At 44.4% G+C, this 22223-nt stretch overlaps 1 protein-coding gene across 2 annotated transcripts in view; it reads left to right on the plus strand.

The window, feature by feature from the left end:
- Positions 1-22223, plus strand: part of SLCO5A1 (solute carrier organic anion transporter family member 5A1) — a 264961-nt gene that overhangs the window by 17190 nt on the left and 225548 nt on the right. The window contains exon 1 of one of the 2 annotated variants that reach the window (XM_056522115.1): positions 5742-5757. The exons of the other annotated variant lie outside the window; for it this stretch is intronic. The gene's annotated coding sequence lies outside the window, so the exon portion shown is untranslated. Of the gene's footprint in view, positions 1-5741; positions 5758-22223 lie in introns of those variants that run through there. 2 annotated transcript variants of the gene reach the window in all.

The following is a 22223-nucleotide window of genomic DNA, read 5'->3' on the forward strand; positions in this document are numbered from 1 at the left end:
AGCCCTTTTTTTGCGCATTTTTTTGCGCACGTTTTGGTAGAGCATGTCCTCCAGATGTGGCTGAATTGGGGTACCTTGGAGTGACATCTATAGTACACATGGATTTATTAACTGCGTACTTTTCCTTTACACCAAAAATTTTGCCGCAAGAGCTGTATTTTTTGCGCAAATATAAGCCATCTTGGACTTAACGTAGCAAGATGCTCTAAATCATCGATTCTATTTTCCAAAGAGTGGATTGAGGAGATTACTATATTTACCCGCAATTTATGAAGCTCATTGCACTTGATTGATAAATTTAGCGCTTCTGCACATAATTTAGAATTCGGGAAAAGGGGTAAAATGCTTCTACCATACACAAATAATGATACATGTCCCCCATCGTGTGTGTATGTGTGTGTATATATATATATATATATATATATATATATATATATATATACACAGCAGTTCTAAAATTGAATCAACATGTATTGATTACTTTTTAATAAAGAATAAATTCATGTTTTCCCTTAAAAATCTCTGTCCTTTTAAATGTACAATACAATGTCTCATCTTGGCATAGACTTTAGAAGAGAACTTTACTTGGAGCACTTTATAATGCATATTAACTTTTTAATTGGGATGGATTGAGGGCAGCCAAGCCTCTTGTAGCTATTTTTCATGCCATTCAGTCAGTGACTGGAACATAGAACTTTACACTGATCAATTAGTCATTGACCAAATGGCTGCTGTAAGTGACTCAGGGGAATGACTAAATAAAGCTCCAAATACTTTATGTAATGATGCTTTGCAGAAGAGTTAATAAAAGTCAACCTCTCAGGTTGTTTTGTTTCACAATTCAAAATCGTTATATGAAATTCTACAATAAAGACGTATGACATAATTCTGCAATGTCATTGGCAGTGCTATTTTTTTAAGCAAACATTTTTATAAATGATGACTATTGTGTGTTTTCCTCCTTTTTGGGTTATTTATAACTAATAACAATATTGCCCATAGCTCCAAATTAGGGATCGACCGATATCGTTTTTTTAGGGCCGATACCGATAATCGGTGCAGGTTAGGGCCGATAGCCGATAACTTATACCGATATTCCGGTATAAGTTATCGGCTATTTAACCCCCTGCGACACCGCTGCAGATCATTGATTTAAAGCAGGCGCTTTAAATCAATGATCTGCAGTGGCTTTTGCGGGGCCATAGGCCGCCGCCGCCACCACCCACTTCTCTCCCCTACCTGTCAGGGTGGTCCGGGCCATCCATCCATCGTTCCTGTAGCGTCCGGGGGCGTTCCGGGTGGAGGGTGGTCCGGTCCGGGCTGTCCTTCTTCTCCGGCGGTCATCTTCTCCACTCCGGGAAGGCTCCGGCCTAGTACGCTGCATAGACGCCGCTGCGCAGTGACGCCCGTGAGCAGCGACGCACCTGGCATCACGGCGTAGCGGCGTCTATGCAGCGTACTAGGCCGGAGCCTGCCCGGAGTGGAGAAGAAGACCGTGGGAGAAGAAGGACAGCCCGGACCGGACCACCCTCCACCCGGAACGCCCTCGGACGCTACAGGAACGATGGATGGATGGCCCGGACCACCCCCATTACGGGTAAATTAAAATTTTTTATTGACTGGGAGGGTGGGGGAGGGGCCCGACCGGTATAGCGGTATGGGAAAAAATCCATACCGGTATACCGCCTAGCATCACGATGGGGGGTGCGGTGGGTCGGCGGTGCGGTGAGGCGGGTCGAGGGGGTGGCGGTCGCGGTGCGGTGGGGGTGGTGCGAGGGGCGGGGCATTATCGGCTTATCGGCAAGATAATTGCCGATACCGATAATGCCCAAAATCGTGATTATCGGCCGATAATATCGGCCATACCGATAATCGGTCGATCCCTACTCCAAATCTCTGCTTTTGAACCGCTGGTACACAAATTCCCCTTCCTATGTATACCTTCATTTCCATGTGCTGCATATAAATAAATCCATAATACATTAGATGTAGCATGCCATCTTTTTTCCATTGGTTCTGAAAGTAAAAACATCTGCATGAAATCAAAGGTGTATGGAGGGAGAGTAGGACCGCATAGTCATCTATGGGTGCTGTACTGTGGCTCCATACAAACCCAAGGATTTATTTAGTCTTAAAATGACTATGTACATGAGCCCTTCTATAGGCAAAAAGCAACAACCATGTTTCCATAGGCACTGTTCATATGATGAAATTAATATGCAATGGAAATCTGTATCCCAAGGTAAATTTGCTCCAAATAGACATGTAATTAATGCATATCAGTGAATAATCTGCATCTAAAACTACAGCCAAATTTGTGGCATGTTACAAATGTGGTAGCGGGGTGTGATGAGGGCAGATGTTGTTACCCTAGGGGCAGATGGCATTAACCCATCATATTCGTGATGCCCGGGAGTGGTTTAGCCTATAACCACCTGAAGGTATACCGCTAGATCCTGGGCTAGGCACAGAGGCAATAAAGACTCCGAAGCCAAGTTACGGACAACGGTAACTTTATTGAGGGTAGACAGTTGGTAAAGTCTATACAGTTCAGCCAGGGCCCAGGGAGGTGACAAGTGACACAGAGACATTAAGGGCTTGCTGGGACTTGAAGTAGGACCGGACAATTGAATGCAGACCACGCTGACTTGACAGATGACGGGGACTGACTTGACTCATAAAGCTGTGACTTTAGCTCACTTGAATTGATGGTGGCTGCAGGACTTGACTTTGAGGTCTCCAACACTCTGGACACACACACTAGGCGACTGCACTGGACCTCAGCTTAGCAGAAGAGCAGAGCTTAAAAAAAAATAAAACACCAAAAAAACAAAAAAAAAAACAAAGCTAGCTCCACCCAGGGCTCATATGGGGGAGACTAGCAGGGAGCCGATAGGTCACTCTTGGGATCACCTGTCACTGGTGCCTCCTGGGTAACAATCACATGACATAACTCTTAAAGATACAACACATTCCATAATACAATACACTGCAGAACATATGTACAAGGGGGAAACAGGTGCAAGGGGCAGCAGGAGCACGGGGTAACACCTCCCGTACTGGGCCACCACACAAAAAAAGACACATGTTCATCAAGTTCAACCAAGAAAGCTAAAGTGAATATTCGCAGCAGATATCCAAGTATATGTTTCGTTACCTTTAGCCTCATAAACAATATAAAAGTACATGTGAAATGTCACATTCTCTACGGTGGCCTAGAGGATCTATAAGCAAACATTAACTGGATTGCGGCCTATAGACTGTTCTTGAAAGCTGGGGTTTGCTGATAGACAACATGGAAACCACAGAGAATGTGCAAAAAAAAGGACACTTACAGGTTTGCCACTGTGACTAATGGTAATGATAGTGTTAATACCACTGTAGTGGAGGAATGTTACGTAACCAATTTTTAAAACATTGCTAACTTATTGGTTTATGGTATCTTATAGGTTTTACCATATCATGAACGAATATGTAATGTAGGTATTTCTACCTTGTTTAGATTAAATGCTACCTAACTTTTCTGAACAGACAACCCCAACCGGTCTATATAAAAGGGAATAATCTAATGAAGACAGCAGCCTGGCTCGGGGAGCTCAGATGCCCAGCCACGTGCTAGAAGTGCTTTGCTCTTTGGTGCACGACAGTCAATGATGTGGAAAGTGATTTTGCCAAACAAGCTCTTGAGTCAGAGCCATCTGTTTGTGTACTGTTGGGGACTATCTGATGACCCTATGATTATAACAGTGATAGCTCGCTTCTGTAGTGTGCCTATCCATTCTGTTACATATTTTTCCCCATGGGGATAACACATACCTAAATTGGGGTTAGCCATTAAACGGAATTATAGGGGGAGAAACACAGTAATAAAATACAAATGATAAACAATAGAAGGCTGTCTTAATAATTCTGGACATTTACATATAAAGACATGGAAGTTGGCTTATTGCGACTCTTGTGTCTGTAACCCTGACAATCAGCTGTTATTATTATGAACAGGCTTTACATGGCCCCCATCCACTTTGGCTCATAAAGGGGGTTTCCAAATAGGGTACCCCCCCTCTATGAGATCCATATATATTGTTGGGAAAAAACTGCACTTGGCCAGGTTTTTCATTATATTCCTATTCTTTGGTGCATAGAGCGGGTTTCAAATTTGGTAGCACACTATATGACATAGAGCTCCTAACAGGGCTCATGGATGGGGCTGTTTTTATTAGACAATCTATTTAAAGGGGTACTCCACACCTAGACATCTTATCCCTTATCCAGCGGCTGGACCCCCGCGATCTCCCCGCTGCATCTGGCGTTCGTTTAGAGTGCCGGGTGAAGCGCTGGAGGCTCGTGACGTCACTGCCACGCCCGTTCGTGACGTCATGGCCCCGCCCCCTTAATGCAAGTCTATGGGAGGGGGCGTGGTTGTGATGTCACGAGCCTCCACCCAGCATCGCCAGTTATCCGGCATGGAGCGAAGTTTGCTCCATGCATCAGATGTCTGGGGTGCTGCAGCCGAGATCGTTGGGGTCCCCAGTGGCGGGACCCTCGCGATCAGACATCTTATCCCCAATCCTTTGGATATCGCCAATTTTCAATGCCTTATATAATGCAGCTGGGCATACAGTGGTCCCTCAACATACGATGGTAATCTGTTCAAAATGGACCATCATTTGTTGAAAATATCGTATGTTGAGGGATCCGTGCAATGTAAAGTATAGGACAGTGGTCTACAACCTGCGGACCTTCAGATGTTGCAAAACTACAACACCCAGCATGCCCGGACAGCGAACGGCTGTCCGGGCATGCTGGGAGTTGTAGTTTTGCAAAATCTGGAGGTCCGCAGGTTGAAGACCGCTGGTATTGGAAGTTATACTCACGTGTCCCCGTCGCTCCGGACTGTCACCGCTGCCCTGGATGTCGTCTTCCATAGCTGTCGCCGCGTCCCCGGGGTGTCCCCGACGCTCCGGCAAGGCCTCTGCTTCCCCGGCATCCTCGCTCTCCGTCGCCGCCATCACATCGCTACACACGCTGCTCCTATTGGATGACGGGATGGCGTGCGCAGCGACGTGATGATGACGATGGAGAGCGCTGACGAAGCAGGGGATCCCGAAGAGGACGAGCCGGAGCCCCGAGGACAGGTAAGTGATCGTCAGTGGACAACACGGGACACCGTAAACGGCTATCCGGTGACAGCTGAAGCAGTCTGGGCTGACGGATAGCCGTTTATGCGATGGCCCCGACATACAAAAGCATCGTATGTTGATGCTGCCTTCAACATTTGATGGTCACTGTACGTCTATGTAGCATGTCTTATGTAACATGTTAAATACAAAACAAAAATAACACACAAAGACCCACTATAGCTGTAATAATAGCAACACTTCACATCCTACACTCAATAAATACCAGTTACTGATGTATGGGACTTACCATCTGGCCTGAGACACAACAGGATTCCTTACTCATTGAATGTCTCTAGGTAACATTGTGAAGCTTTTGACATTCATTGCTAAGTGTTATTTTAATGCACTTACAACTGATAAGTCCTGCTGGGCTATGAGGTCAGTCTTACCTGGTTGGTAGAATTCCAGTCATGCATTAGAAGAGAACCCAGAAGCACAACAATCCCTCCTGTTATGGAAATGACAACCAAAACAAATGACCATGGAAGGAAAACCGAAGCTTTATCAGGGTCTTTGTAAGGGAATGGAGATTGTAAGCTTTTGTTCCCCTGTTGTGTCATCAGTACACAGAATACAGGTACCCTACCTGCCATTGTGTTCATTTAAGGAACCAGAAATGAGAGGAGAGGACAATAAGCCTACAGAGTTTCCTTTTACCGTATATACTCGAGTATAAGCCGAGTTTTTCAGCATGATTTTTTCGTGCTGAAAACGCCCCCCTCGGCTTATACTCGAGTGAACTCTCCGCCTGTCAATCCCTTCTCAGTGGTCTTCAACCTGCCGACCTCCAGATGTTGCAAAACTACAACTCCCAGCATGCCCGGACAGCCATCGGCTGTCCGGGCATGCTGGGAGTTGTTGTTTTGAAATCTCTGGAGGTCCGCAGGTTGAAGACCACTGCGGCCTTCGTCATCAGGCAGACCCCCCTTTAGTTTTCTACTCACCTCCCCTCGGTGGGAAGGAAGGGTGAGCTGGTCCGGGCCATCTATGCTGCAGGGACCGTCCGGTGGGGAGGGTTAGTCGTTCTGGGCTGTCCTTTTTCACCGTTCCGGGCCAGGCCCCAGACTAGTGACGTTGCCTTGACGACGACGCACAGGGACGTTCATGCGCAGCCTCCCTCCTTCATGCGCATGAACGTCCCCGTGCGTCGTCGTATATAAAATAGTTACCAGCCCTAAACAACGTCTCAAACTACACCTATGAAAAAGTAAAGGTCCATCATGATAAATGTAGTATGCAAGTCATGTAGATAGTTTAGTGTCCATTTCATCAAATAGACATCTGCTGGACCCGGCTGATCCCAGAGTAGGTCAGTGAGCAGATATATAGACATATTCATGTCCTTTAAAAATGTACAACATGGCTTCAAATTCTAAGCTCCAACAGGAGACATTGTTAACCACTGTTCAGACCTAATTTTTCATTACATATGGCATATGCCCTATAAAAGCTCCCTATGCATACGGTAAACATATCACTAAGGCCCCAAAGACCCACCGATGCCAAATGCTGGGCTGGCATGTGTTGGCATATGTTTTTGTTAACTGTATAGAAAAAAAAGTTGAATGCATTTTGTATCCAAAAGGATACAATAAAATAAGCATATGTCATTCAGCATAGTTTTTTTTCCTTTTTTTTATTTTTATTTTTTATTTATTTTTTAATACCATGGGAGTCAATGGGTGACATAATTCAGTGTAATCTTGTAAAGTGTCATGTGTGGAGGTGAACATAGGTAAATACTTCCAATGGAAGGGAAAAAGTTATGTCTGAACAGAGCCCAATTCACAATACTACCCACTATCATTTTTTTTTTAACAAATGTTTCCTTCTACTGATCTAGAGTTAAAATCCAGTGCAGTTAAATTATTCCATCTTATTTTTTTTATTGTTTTATTTTCCCCAATAATGTCCAATCTGTGTTTTTTGGTGTTTTCCCCAAATATAATTACTGCCAATAATACACTACACAAGACTTATTAGGCAATCATACCAGACAAGCTATGTGCCAGTCAGACCCAGAGGTGGAACTAAAAGGGGTTCTCCAGTGCTTAGACATCTTATCCATATCCCCCTTATCGTCGGCCCTGTGGTCTCCGGTAATCAGACCCGGAGCGAACACGCTCCGGGGACTGATTACAAACGGGGTGCCGCGTGCAAGATCACGGGCGTCCCCAGCTGCGGGACTCCTGTGATCAGGCATCTTATCCCCTTTCCTTTGCATAGGGGATAAGATGTCTAAGCACCGGAGTACCCCTTTAAAGATGCGGGGCCCAAGGCAAAATATATAACAGGACCCCCAACTATAATCCTTAATTTATAGCAATGATATCCTTATACAGAAGAGATCTAATGGGCCCCATCAAGCTTCTGGGCCTAAGTGCATTCACACCCTATAGTTATGGCCTCAGTCAGAGCCCAAAATAACAGGGGGACATTTATCAAAACTTGTACAGAGGAAAAGTTGCTGAGTTGCCCATAGCAACCAATCAGATCGCTTCTTTCATTTTTGAAAAGGCCTGAAAAATGAAAGAAGTGATCTGATTGGTTGCTAGGGGCAACTGAGCAACTTTTCCTTGGGACAGGTTTTGATGAATATCCCTCACAGACCATGTGTCTGTCACAAAGGATCCATACTTGGTTTGGCAACCTTTTTTTTTTTTGTTCAGTAGAAATGTTCTTGGTAGAAGAGAAGAAGGGGAAGAAAGACAAATTCATTATGTCATTTGTAATTTGGAGTCTGCAATAGTCCTTCTTATGATATCATAAACATCTTTAAATTAAGAAATTCAATTGTCTTACATGCCATTTAGGCCATATCACCATTTTCTTATAATACAGACCTAAATTTGCTTTACTTTTTAATTGTCTGGATATAGGAAGTCCACTTGTCTGCAGTTAAGTTATGGGGGAGATTTATAAAAACCTGTGCAAAGGAAAAGTTGTCCAGTTGCCCATAGCAACCAATCAGATACTTTCATTTTTAACAAGGCCTCTGCAAAATGAAAGAAGCAATCTGATTGGTTGCTATGGGCAACTGGGCAACTTTTCCTTTGCACAGGCTTTTATAAATCTCCCCCATTGTCTTTTTAAAATCACTACAATCTGGTCATGTGGACATACAATAGATGCATACGTCTGGAATGTGGATCATTTATCTAGGGCTTACATGTGACCAGTGATGACGATTAAGGAAGGGAGTGCAGCATCAGGCGGACACCACACACTTACTTTTATTGTCGATGGTGGCTCAAATTTCTCCAAGTCAAATCTAATCCATAAGATCTTTAAAATAATGTGATTAGATGGTGACAGTGCTTACACAATGTGTAGAAACATAATATCCAACTTATTAAACGTGATACTCATAAGTAGATGACCAGTCCCCGACCAGTCTGCAGTGACATTGTATCCAAAATGATTTTAATATTACTATATTGTCTCAGAGCATATATATATATATATATATATATATATATATATATATATATATATATATAAACGGGATGAGTATTTAACTCAGGGCGAGTTCACCGGAGCTTTCAAGGGCCACTAAGCACTCCGCAGGCATTCTGGGTAGGGGAATATGCAAATCAGCTCATTACATCACCTTCTCAGGCGATGTTCCCTGGTATCAGCTTAGCTCCAGTTACGGAATATAAAAAGCTAATCGGGATTAATGCCAAACCAGAACTCTCTCTCCAAATATATATTATGAATTAGAGCCATACAGGATAAATATATAAAATAGATTTAATTAGTAATGACATTATACTGTAGAGCAGTGGTCTTCATCCTGTAATTTTGTAACATCTGGAGGTCCACAGGTTGAAGACCACTGCTGTAGAGCAAAGCAAGGACTAAATTGAACCCGTTGCATGGTTTCACACAGTGTAATGAATCACAGTGCTGGATAGGGATTAAAGGGGTACTCCGGTGAAAAACTCTTTTTTTTTTTTATTAAATCAACTGGTGCCAGAAAGTTAAACAGATTTGTAAATGACTTCTATTAAAAAATCTTAATCCTTCCTGTACTTATTAGCTGCTTAATACTACAGCGGAAATTATTTTCTTTTTGAAACATAGAGCTGTCTGCTGACATCCTGAGCACAGTGCTCTCTGCTGACATCTCTGTCCATTTTAGGAACTGTCCAGAACAGCATATGTTTGCTATGGGGATTTCCCTTTACTCTGGCATGGACAGAGATGTCAGCAGAGAGCACTGTGCTCGTGATGTCAGCAGAGAGCTCTGTGTTTCAAATGGAAAAGAATTTCCACTGTAGTATTCAGCAGCTAATAAGTACAGGAAGAATTAAGATTTTTTAATAGAAGTAATTTACAAATCTGTTTAACTTTCTGTTTAACCAGCTGATTTAAAAGAAAAAAGTTTTTCACCGGAGTACTCCTTTAAAGGACAGGAATACGTTTAGATATGCAATAATCTGCTTGTCAACCGAGCAATTTTTCCTTTATTTATATATGCAAATAAGCAGCAAGTGTCCACAGGGCGGGGTCGATCACCTCGAGTGTCCAGCATTTTTCCCTCCACCTGTACACAGACCAAAGACTGTCCATCTAATGGAATAAAAGGAGACAGGCAGGGATCAAGGATGGAAATGCTGGACACGTTAGGGGATCGGCCCCACACTCTTCACACTTACTGCTCATTTGCATGTCTGAAAACATTATATACCCAGGAGGAGTGCAATGCTGACAGAAGAGCTGGTGGGATGTGTAGGTGGATGAATGATGAGGGTTGTAGTTGGCAAGCTCTAGTCACATCTGGATTTTCTCACTGGGGTCTTCCACCAAACCTCCCACGCTCCTTAGACTGGGGTGCATTGATGAGGTGGCTGCTCTGAGATAATGGTGGTAATAGTACCCCAGGTACCCCTGTGTATGTATGTTTCCCTGTGTAATTTGGGGGTGCTTTTGATGGTAATTTGCAAAGAACTAGACAGAGACAGGCGTAACTTACAAAATGGTAAAACACAATTCTCATTTTTTTGGTACATAGTAACTCATCCACTTCCAAAGTAGAAGCACAGTTTTTACCAGCACCTTTAGGGTGCGTTCACACGCTCTTTGTTTTTGCGGGTTTTCCGCTGCGTATTTGAAAGGGTGCGGGCTCTTCTCGGCTATCCGCAGCAGATTTTCCACGGAGGAATTTACGCTGCGGAAAATCCGCAGCAAGCCCCATAGAAGTCAGTAGGGACTGTGGCGGCATAACTTCCACCGCAAAAAATCTGCTATGGACAGCCGAGAAGAGCCCGCCCCTTTCAAATACACAGCGGAAAACCCGCAAAAACAAAAAGCGTGTGAACGCACCCTGAGACAGGCTTTGCCTAGGTTGGAGTAGGGTTTCAAAATAAATCAAATGTGTAGTGTTCTTTGACTCATTCTCTAGCCTTTTAGTAGTCAGCCTCCTCTCAGATGCCGCAATACAACGGCTTTATTGTCTTGCTTAAATTAGTCCTTTTGGTATTGAAATTCCCAGCTATGGGGTACGAAACATTTTTGTATGACAATTCCCACCTGCAGGGTACTGATTCTCAAGATATATTTGACCTACAAGTGCACTAGACCTGTCCAGGATCCTGAGAGTCCTAGTTTGGAGCTTTAAGGCCCTTGCACCATTTCTCCTCACAGGCTACTCTTCTCTGTACTCAACTTCTCAATTAGAGAGGTTGGACTAGCTTAAGCTCCATCCTCTTTCCAAGAGGTTTGTAAGCCCCTAAAGAGGTACTCCGCCCCTAGTCATCTTATCCCCTATCCAAAGGATAGGGAATAAGATGTCTGCTTGTGGGGGGCCTTGCTGCTGGAACCCTGGCCCGCCACCGCAGTAAGCTAAGCATGAACATGAATGGAGGGGGCTCGTCGACCACGGGAGCAGCCCGAAGCTTTGCACAAATCTAATGGTGTGTCTGTGAAGGTTCTCTTAACCACTTCTTGGAACTCCCTGAAACCATCTGATAGATTCACATACTGTAGGTGAGATCTTCTGCAAGTTTCTGGTCATTGGGGTGTGCTGCAGATTTTCCGGCAGCAGGAAAGTTGCAGAAAATGCCGCCCGTGTAAATGCACCCTAAGGTAACTATCCAGAATTAGAAAAGCAGATGTCATTTTTGAAAAAAACAGCACCACATCACATCTGTGATATTACAACTCAGTACCAATACAGTGAATGTAGCCAAGTTGAGAACAGGCATGGTACTGTCTGTTTTTGTTTGTTTTTAATGAAGAAATTAGCTCTGTTTTTCTATTCTTGTCACACCGCCTCCCATAGTCTTGCATTGAGGGGGAGGGGCGTGACGTCACGATGCTCCGGCCCCGCGGTAGTCACACTGCACACTCGGAGCCTCCAGCGCTGCGGAGAGCTCGCAAAGGTGGGTGCTGAATGACAGATTGCGGGGGTCCCCAGCGATCATACATCTTATCCCCTATCTTTTGGATAGGGGATAAGATATATTAGGTCCGGAGTACCCCTTTAAAGGTAAGATGTCTTCAGTCTTTACACTAATAATAGTGACCCTTTTCTTAACCAGTAACCCAAAATAGTTGAAGTGGTTTTTGTGCACAAAGGGGGACATTTATCAAAACCTGTACAAAGGAAAAGTTGCCCATAGCAACCAATCAGCTCGCTTCTTTCATTTTTAACAAGGCAGCTGCAAAATGAAAGAAGCAATCTGATTGGTTGTTGTGGGCAACTTTTCCTGTGTACAGGTTTTGATAAATCTCCCCCAAAATGCCCATCCTCAGAAGTACAAAAAGTGGTGCTGGTGAACCATTGACCATTATAGTGCTCACCTGTAGGGGAGGAGGAATTCAGGTGCACAATTTGCCTTGAGGTAAAATGTTCCTGGTTTGGTTTATTAGGACTCATTCACATGAACGGATTTATTTGTGGGATTCCTGCTGCGTGTTTGAAATGGGGCATGCTCTCCACGGCTGTGGAAAATCCGCTACAGACCCTATTCACTTCAATGGGGCTTGCGGCGGACTTTTCGCATCGGAAATTCCGCAGCCGAAAATCGCAGCCTGTCCCCTTTCAAACACGCAGTGGGAAACCCGTAATTGAATCTGTTCCTGTGAATAAGCCCTTACAGTGGGGATTTTGCTGTGTATTTTGCTGCAGATTTTCTGATGCTGATTTTCCTACCTGTTGACTTCAATGGGTAAAAAAGTCAGCAGCAGAAAATATGCAACAAAATACGCACAAGTGAATGTACCCTTATATAGGACAATATTGGTCTACTCGGCCAATAATGGCCCTTCTGATTAACCTTTAAAGGGGTACTCCGGTGAAAACCTTTTTTCTTTTAAATCAACTGGTGGCAGAAAGTTAAACATATTTGTAAATTACTTATATTAAAAAATCTTAATCCTTCCTGTACTTCTTAGCTGCTGAATACTACAGAGGAAATTATTTTCTTTTTGGAATGCTCTCTGATGGCATCACGAGCACAGTTCTCTCTGCTGACGTTATTATAATAATAATAGTAACGCTTTATTTATTGTTGTCCTTACTGGGATTTGAACCCAAGTCCCCAGCACTGCAAGGCAGCAGTGCTAACCACTTAGCCACCATGCTGCCCTTAGCATACATCTGCTATGCATGGTTGCTAAAATGGACAGAGATGTCAGCAGAGAGCACTGTGCTCGTGATGTCATCAGTGTTCCAAAAACAAAGGAATTTCCTCTGTAGCATTCAGCAGCTAATAAGTACTGGAAGGATTAAGATTTTTTAATAGAAGTAATTTACAAATATGTTTAACTTTCTGCCACCAGTTGATTTAAAAGAAAAAAACGTTTTCACCGGAGTACCCCTTTAACCCCTTAAGGACGCAGGACGTAAATGTACGTCCTGGTGAGGTGGTACTTAACGCACCAGGACGTACATTTACGTCCTAAGCATAACCGCGGGCATCGGAGCGATGCCCGTGTCATGCGCGGCTGATCCCGGCTGCTGATCGCAGCCAGGGACCCGCCGGCAATGGCCGACGCCCGCGATCTCGCGGGCGCCCGCCATTAACCCCTCAGGTGCCGGGATCAATACAGATCCCGGCATCTGCGGGAGTTCGCGATTAAAATGAACGATCGGATCGCCCGCAGCGCTGCTGCGGGGATCCGATCATTCATAACGCCGCACGGAGGTCCCCTCACCTTCCTCCGTGCGGCTCCCGGCGTCTCCTGCTCTGGTCTGTGATCGAGCAGACCAGAGCAGGAGATGACCGATAATACTGATCTGTTCTATGTCCTATACATAGAACAGATCAGTATTAGCAATCATGGTATTGCTATGAATAGTCCCCTATGGGGACTATTCAAGTGTAAAAAAAAATGTAAAAAAATGTAAAAGTAAAAGTAAAAAAAAAGTGAAAAATCCCCTCCCCCAATAAAAAAGTAAAACGTCCGTTTTTTCCTATTTTACCCCCAAAAAGCGTAAAAAACATTTTTTATAGACATATTTGGTATCGCCGCGTGCGTAAATGTCCGAACTATTAAAATAAAATGTTAATGATCCCGTACGGTGAACGGCGTGAACGAAAAAAAATTAAAAAAGTCCAAAATTCCTACTTTTTTAATACATTTTATTAAAAAAAAAATTATAAAAAATGTATTAAAAGTTTTTTATATACAAATGTGGTATCAAAAAAAAGTACAGATCATGGCGCAAAAAATGAGCCCCCATACTGCCGCTTATACGGAAAAATAAAAAAGTTATAGGTCATCAAAATAAAGGGATTATAAACGTACTAATTTGGTTAAAAAGTTTGTGATTTTTTTTAAGCGCAACAATAATATAAAAGTATATAATAATGGGTATCATTTCAATCGTATTGACCCTCAGAATAAAGAACACATGTCATTTTTACCATAAATTGTACGGCGTGAAAACAAAACCTTCCAAAATTAGCAAAATTGCGTTTTTCGTTTTAATTTCCCCACAAAAATAGTGTTTTTTGGTTGCGCCATACATTTTACGATATAATGAGTGATGTCATTACAAAGAACAACTGGTCGCGCAAAAAAAAAGCCCTCATACTAGTCTGTGGATGAAAATATAAAAGAGTTATGATTTTTAGAAGGCGAGGAGGAAAAAATGAAAACGTAAAAATTAAATTGTCTGAGTCCTTAAGGCCAAAATGGGCTGAGTCCTTAAGGGGTTAATGTAGCCACTACTCTCACAATTTCCAAGTCAGCCTGTTCTGTATTATAATACATAAATGCTGCAAACAGTATATTGAACACCAATACCAAAAAGGTTCTTTTAGCCCATAATATATTCAAAATAATGATATGCTGCAGATCTGTGTGAAGATGAGCTCATTTCAAAGGTGCTAATCCCTGAGAAGGTATTCTGCAGTTTTTATATTTTCATTTTATTTTTGGCAAATTCTGAGAGGATAGGCAGCACGTTACCTGTTATTGAAGATTATTTTCCATGGCACGGTCAGAAAACCACAGGCATGCTGGGAGTTGTAGTTTTGCAACATCTGGAGGGCCACAGTTTGGGGACCACTGAACTATAGTACAATATCAAGAAGGAAAACACTGAACTTATAACAAGACTGCCCTCTATTGGTTGTCTAACTAACTGGTAATGAGATGCGCTTAGGCTTATTAATGGTAATACAACGAACATTTTAACTACTTCTGTTTAACCCACTTGTAAAACATTGAGTTTCATACAATGCACCACTAAAACATATAGATTAACACAGGAAAAATGATAATCTATACATAATCTATAATCTATAAAATCCCTAAACCATGCTGGGACTACATGTATTTATGTTATTGAGATTGTTAAGCTTTGTCTAGCACAGTGGTCCCCAAACTGTGGCCCTCCAGATGTTGCAAAACTACAACTCCCAGCATGCCTGGACAGCCAACGGCTGTCCAGGCATGCTGGGAATTGTAGTTTTGCAACATCTGGAGGGCCACAGTTTGGGGACCACTGGTCTAGCAAGACTGACATTTTGCCTTCTCCTTCTGGCAGAAGGTGCAGACATTTTTACAGGGTATTCTACGGCTCAGAAAACATCATTCAGACTTTTTCTTTGCTTTTCAGAAAGTTTTGGGGGATGTATTTTTTTTTTACCTTTTTTGGGGGCTGTAGCAAAAGCTATAGCCAAAAAAAAAAACACACATTTCTTTTTTTGAGACCTATATTGGGCTATTTATGGTCCAAAATACACCCCAAATTATTTGCCAAAATGGGTGAGATTTATCAAAACCTGCCTAGAGGAAAAGTTGCTGACTTGCCCATAGCCACCAGTTCGATCGCTTCTTTCATTTTTCAGAGGTCTTTAAAAAAAAAAAAAAGAAAAGAAAGAAGCGATCTGATCAGGAGCATCTTTTTACTCTGGACAGGTTTTGATACATTTCCCTTAACATGTCTGCACTTTGGCACTTAAAGGGGTACTCCGGCACTAAGACATCTTAACCCCTATCCAAAGGATAGGGGATAAGATGCCTGATCGCGGGGGTCCCGCTGCTGGGGACCCCCGTGATCTTCCACGCCGCACCCCGTCAGAATCAGCCACCGGAGCGTGCTCGCTCCGGGTCTGATTACTAACAATCACAGGGACGGAGCATAGTACGTCACGGCTCCGCCCCCGTGTGACATCACGCTCCGCCTTTTCAATGCAAGCCTATGGAGGGGGCTTGACAGCCTCCATAGGCTTGCATTGAGGGGGCGAAGCGTGACGTCACACGGGGGCGGAGCCGTGACGTACTATGCTCCGTCCCTGTGATTGTTAGTAATCAGACCCGGAGCGAGCACGCTCCGGTGGCTGATTCTGACGGGGTGCGGCGTGGAAGATCACGGGGGTCCCCAGCAGCGGGACCCCCGCGATCAGGCATCTTATCCCCTATCCTTTGGATAGGGGATAAGATGTCTTAGCGCCGGAGTACCTCTTTAAACAGATGAAATAAAGGGCCTAGCATTTAATTTTACAGCCATAACAATTACAGCTGTAAAAGTAGTGTGTGTGATTTATTTTTTACCAATAGTTAAATAAATTAAAAGGGGTACTCCGGTGGGAAAAAAATGCTTTCAAATCAACTCGTGCCAGAAAGTTAAACAGATTTGTAAATTAGCACAATAGACAAATGAAGCCAGCACATAAAATGCAGAGTTTATTGATATCTTGTTCAAAGTTCCATAGAAAGGCAGGTAGGGGAGTACATCAGGCAATATCACATTCAGTAGACAGCTTGGAGATGGGTCCCTTCACCCCAATGCGTCTCGTTGTCATGACTAAGGGTCCTTGACCTGAAACGCGTTGGCACGAAGGGACCCATCTCCAAGCTGTCTACTGAATGTGATATTGCCTGATGTACTCCCCTACCTGCCTTTCTATGGAACTTTGAACAAGATATCAATAAACTCCGCATTTTATGTCCTGGCTTCATTTGTGCTGCTTGTCTTGAGGATTGCCGTGCACTGGAAGCTCAGGTGAGCTGATCAATTTCTTTCCACTAGATTTGTAAATTACTTCTATTTAAAAATGTTAATCATTCCAGTACTTATTAGCTGCTGTATGCTCCAGAGGAAGTTGTGTAGTTCTTTTCTGTCTGACCACAGTGCTCTCTGCTGACACCTCTGTCAGGAACTGTCCAGAGCAGGAGAGGTTTACTATGGGGATTTTCTCCTACTCTGGACAGTTCCTGACATGGACAGAGATTTCAGCAGAGAGCACTGTGGTCAGACAGAAAAGAACTACACAACTTCCTCTGGAGCATTTAGAAGCTGCTAAGTAATGGAAGGGTTAATATTTTTAAATAGAAGTAACTTAGAAATGTGTATAACTTTCTAGCACCTGTTGATTTGAAAACATTTGTTTTCCACCGGAGTACCCCTTTAATTGTCAAAAAGGCTGGTTCTTGTGCCTTTTTGGACATAAAATTTATGTTTTTGGCTATTTTATGTCCAAAAAAACAGCCCATAAAATATAGTAAGAACATAGCCTAAGTGTCAACAGGTATATTTTGGGATAATTCCACAGTGTATACCTCTGCTGCAAGGCTGTAATGTATGTCACTGTATAGGTATATGGAGGCACATGCTGCCCTTTGTTAAAAAAAAAGAATAAATAAATCTATATATATAAAACTCAACGTGTGTGTGTATGTATATATGTATGTATGTATGTGTGTATGTTCCACAAAAACTTTCAAACGGCTAAAGATATTAACATGAAACTTGGCACACATGTTACTTATATGACAACAACAAACATAGGATAGGTAATTTAACCCTTACTCACCCCCATTTGCCAGGGGCGGGGCTTATGTTTAAAGTCCCATTAAAGTCAATGGGAAATATATGTTACTACATAACTTCCAAACGGCTGGAGATATTTCGATAATACTTGGTCACATGTTACTTATATGTCCACTTAAAATATAGGATAGTTAATTTAACCCTTAACTACCCCCATTTGTGAGGGTCGTTTTTTTTTTTTTAAAGTTCCATGTAAATCAATGGGAAATGTATGTTCCCACATAAATTCCGTATGGCTGGAGCTATTTCATCACCTGGTACACATATTACGGGTCGGGATATGAGGACGGGATGGGAGGTCGAGATAGGAGGTCGGGATAGGAGGACGAGATATGAGGACGAGATATGAGGTCGGGATAGGAGGTCCGGTAGGAGGTCGGGATAGGAGGTCGGGATAGGAGAACAAGATAGGAGGACGGGATAGGAGGTCTGGATAGGAGGTTGGGATAGGAGGTCGAGATAGGAGGACGGGATAGGAGGTCAAGATAGGAGGTCGAGATAGGAGTACGGGAAAGGAGGTCGGGATAGGAGGACGGGATAGGAGGTCTGGATAGGAGGTCAGGATAGGAGGTCAAGATAGGAGGATGGGATAGGAGGTCGATATAGGAGGTTGAGATAGGAGGTCAAGATATGAAGACGGGAAAGGAGGTCAGGATAGGAGGTCGGGATAGGAGGACGGTATAGGAGGTCGGGATGTGGGGTTGGGATATGACAACAATATATGAGGACTTTATATGAAGTCAAAAGCTTCCTCCTTTGTCTATTTTCCTCCCCAAAAAGGATTAGGAAGGAAAAACCGGGCAACGCCGGGTACTCAGCTAGAATATCTATATAAAACTCAACGTGTGTGTGTATGTGTGTGTGTATGTATGTTCCACAAAAACTTTCAAACGGCTAAAGATATTGACATGAAACTTGGCACACATGTTACTTATATGTCAACAGCAAACATAGGATAGGTAATTTAACCCTTACTCACCCCCATTTGCCAGGGGCGGGGCTTTTGTTTAAAGTCCCACGCAAGTCAATGGGAAATATATGTTACTGCATAACTTCCAAACGGCTGGAGATATTTCGATAATACTTGGTCACATGTTACTTATATGTACACTTAAAATATAGGATAGTTAATTTAACCCTTAACTACCCCCATTTGTGAGGGTCAGGTTTTTTTTTTTTAAAGTCCCATGCAAATCAATGGGAAATGTGTGTTCACATATAATTTCTGTACGGCTGGAGCTATTTCAATACCTGGTACACATATTACGAGTCGGGATATGAGGACGGGATTGGAGGTTGGGATAGGAGGTCGAGATAGGAGGTCAGGATAGGAGGACGGGATATGAGGACGAGATATGAGGTCGGGATAGGAGGTCGGGATAGTAGGTCGGGATAGGAGGATGGGATATGAGGACGGGATAGGAGTTCTGGATAGGAGGTCTGGATAGGAGGTTGGGATAGGAGGACAGGACAGGAGGTCAAGATAGGAGGTCGAGATATGAGGACGGGATAGGAGGTCTGGATAGGAGGTCGGGATAGGAGGTTGAGATAGGAGATCGAGATAGGAGGATGGGATAGGAGGTCGGAATAGGAGGTCGGGATAGGAGGTCTGGATAGGAGGTCGGGATAGGAGCTCGAGATTGGAGGACGGGATAGGAGGTCGGGATAGGAGGACGGGATAGGAGGTCGGGATAGGAGGTCGGGATGTGGGGTTGGGATATGACAACAATATATGGGGATGGGATATGAAGTCAAAAGCTTCCTCCTTTGTTTATTTTCCTCCCCAAAAAGGATTAGGAAGGAAAAACCGGGCAACGCCGGGTACTCAGCTAGTAAATAAATAAAAAACATATTCCACACAGTAAATGTTTTTTTTTTAAATCTATCTTTATAGGAAAGCATATCAAAGAAGAAAAAGAAAACTGATTCACTTGTATAAGAATTATATATCTATAGATATGGAAAACTTTATTAAAGGGGTATTCCAGGAATTTTTTTTATTTGACTATGCTACAGGGGCTGTAAAGTTAGTGTAGTTCATAATATAGTGTCTGTACCTGTGTGTGACGGTTTTCTCACAATTCTTCTGTGATTTTCACCCAACTATTTATTTTTACCAGCATACAAAATGACTTTTGTCTCGGATTTTTCCCAGCTTGCAATGCAGCCGAGACCTGACTCACTAGTCAGCTGATGACAGGGAGCCTGTCTGCTTCAATGGGTGGAGGAATCAATCTGCAACTAATGCAACAGCTGGAGGCACCCTGATTGAAAACCACAGGTCTTTTGTTTCAATGGGTGGGGTGGCTGATTTGTGAGAGGGAGGAAAATGGCATTGTGGGATTTGTAGTAAAAAAAAAAAGAAGTCAAACAGGAAATACAAGTTCACAAAAAGCTAGCCACAGTGTTATGGTAATCTAACAACATAGCCATTTAGCCCCAAGACAAGCGCAGATCCTTTCTAAGCATGTCCATTACTGTCTGCCTGGTACATACTAAAATCACCTTATGGGGGACAACCCCTTTAAGATGTCCTACAAAACATCCATAAAGATGAATCACCGGGTCTGCACATCAGTAAATTCAAAAGTAGTAATTATATATTGAACACAGTGATTGGTCACAGTATAGCAGCTAAAAAAGATATTGCACAAAGGAAAAACTAAATAGCAGCACAAAAAGGCACTAGGACATGTAACGTATTGTATACTAGGTAATACACCTGAAGTAATAGAGGGATTAAAGTGTCAAGTACATTGATGAAAATAAGCAAACCATACAGAACAAAAGTCAAGTACAGTGACCCCCCCGACCTACGATGGCCCCGACATTCGATCATTTCAACATACGATGGCCTCTTAGAGGCCATCGCATGTTGAAGGCAGCATCAACATACGATGCTTTTGTATGTCGGGGCCATCGCATAAACGGCTATCCGGCAGCGCAGAATGCTTCAGCTGCCACCGGATAGCCGTTTATGGTGCCCCGTGTGGTCCGCTGACGATCACTTACCTCTCCTCGGAGCTCCGGCACGTCCTCTTCGGGATCCCCTCCATTGTCGGCGCTCTCCATCATTGTCATCACGTCGCTGCGCACGCCGTCCCGTCATCCAATAGGAGCGCCGTGCGCAGTGACGTGATGGCGGCTACGGAGAGCGAGGATGCCGGGGAAGCAGAGGCCTTTCCGGAGCGTCGAGGACACCCCGGGGACACGGCGACAGAGATGGAAGGTGTACTTGTACTCGTGCAAATGTCCCCAATACCTAATCCGATAAGGGAGTTTAGGCCACCTGAACTCTCCGCATGGATCAACTCTAGAGGATGCATGGCGTAAAGCGCGTGGCTAATGCCCAACATCAACAATCTGGGTGATGAGCAGTGTCACGATGCCGGCTGGCAGGAGGTGGATCCTCTGTGCCAGAGAGGGATAGCGAGGACCGTGCTAGTGGACCGGTTCTAAGCCACTACTGGTTTTCACCAGAGCCCGCCGCAAAGCGGGATGGTCTTGCTGCGGCGGTAGTGACCAGGTCGTATCCACTAGCAACGGCTCACCTCTCTGGCTGCTGAAGATAGGCGCGGTACAAGGGAGTAGGCAGAAGCAAGGTCGGACGTAGCAGAAGGTCGGGGCAGGCAGCAAGGTTCGTAGTCAAGGGAGATAGCAAAGGTACTGGTACACAGGGTATAAACACACAAAGAACGCTTTCACTGGCACTAAGGCAACAAGATCCGGCAAGGGAGTGCAAGGGAGGAGACTAGATATAAGCAGGGAACAGGTGGGAACCAATTAAGCTAATTGGGCCAGGCACCAATCATTGGTGCGCTGGCCCTTTAAGTCTCAGGGAGCTGGCGCGCGCGCGCCCTAGAGAGCGGAGCCGCGCGCGCCAGCACATGACCGCAGGAGACGGGAACGGGTAAGTGACCTGGGATGCGATTCGCGAGCGGGCGCGTCCCGCTGTGCGAATCGCATCCCCAACGGCCATGAGAGAGCAGCGCTCCCGGTCAGCGGGACTGACCGGGGAGCTGCAGGGAAAGAGACGCCGTGAGCGCTCCGGGGAGGAGCGGGGACCCGGAGCGCTAGGCGTAACAGTACCCCCCCCCTTAGGTCTCCCCTTCTCTTTATCGGGTAACTGCCTCCCCTGGGATGAGGACACCGGGAAAGGATGGAGGGATTCCTCAACGGCAGGCAGAACCGCAGGAGTAGGAATGGGGAGAGAGGGCAGAGGGCGGGACCTGGCACGGGGCAGTGTGACACCAGGACGAGGGCCATGAGGGGACACAGAAGCTTGCCTGATGGAACTGGGAGGGGGGGAGGGGCATTTCCTGTGGCAGGCAGAGTCCTTAATGACCTTAGGGGGACCAGATACAGGAGGAACCACAGAGTTACGGCAAGGGTTACTGGGAACCGGTTTTAGACAGTTCTTGGAACAAGAGGACCCCCAACTCTTGATCTCCCCAGTGGACCAATCCAGGGTTGGGGAATGAAGTTGAAGCCAGGGAAGTCCAAGGAGAATTTCCGAGGTGCAATTGGGGAGGACCAAAAGTTCAATCCTCTCGTGGTGAGATCCGATGCTCATAAGAAGGGGCTCCGTGCGGAAACGTATGGTACAGTCCAACCTGGCTCCGTTGACCGCGGAAATGTGGAGTGGCTTGACAAGACGGGTCACCGGAATACGGAATTTATTCACAAAGGAGTCCCGAATAAAATTCCCAGAAGCTCCAGAGTCCAGGCAGGCCACGGCTGAGAGGGGAGAG

This window comes from Hyla sarda, chromosome 5 (genome assembly GCF_029499605.1).
Source record: "Hyla sarda isolate aHylSar1 chromosome 5, aHylSar1.hap1, whole genome shotgun sequence".
NCBI classification, from domain to species: domain Eukaryota; kingdom Metazoa; phylum Chordata; class Amphibia; order Anura; family Hylidae; genus Hyla; species Hyla sarda.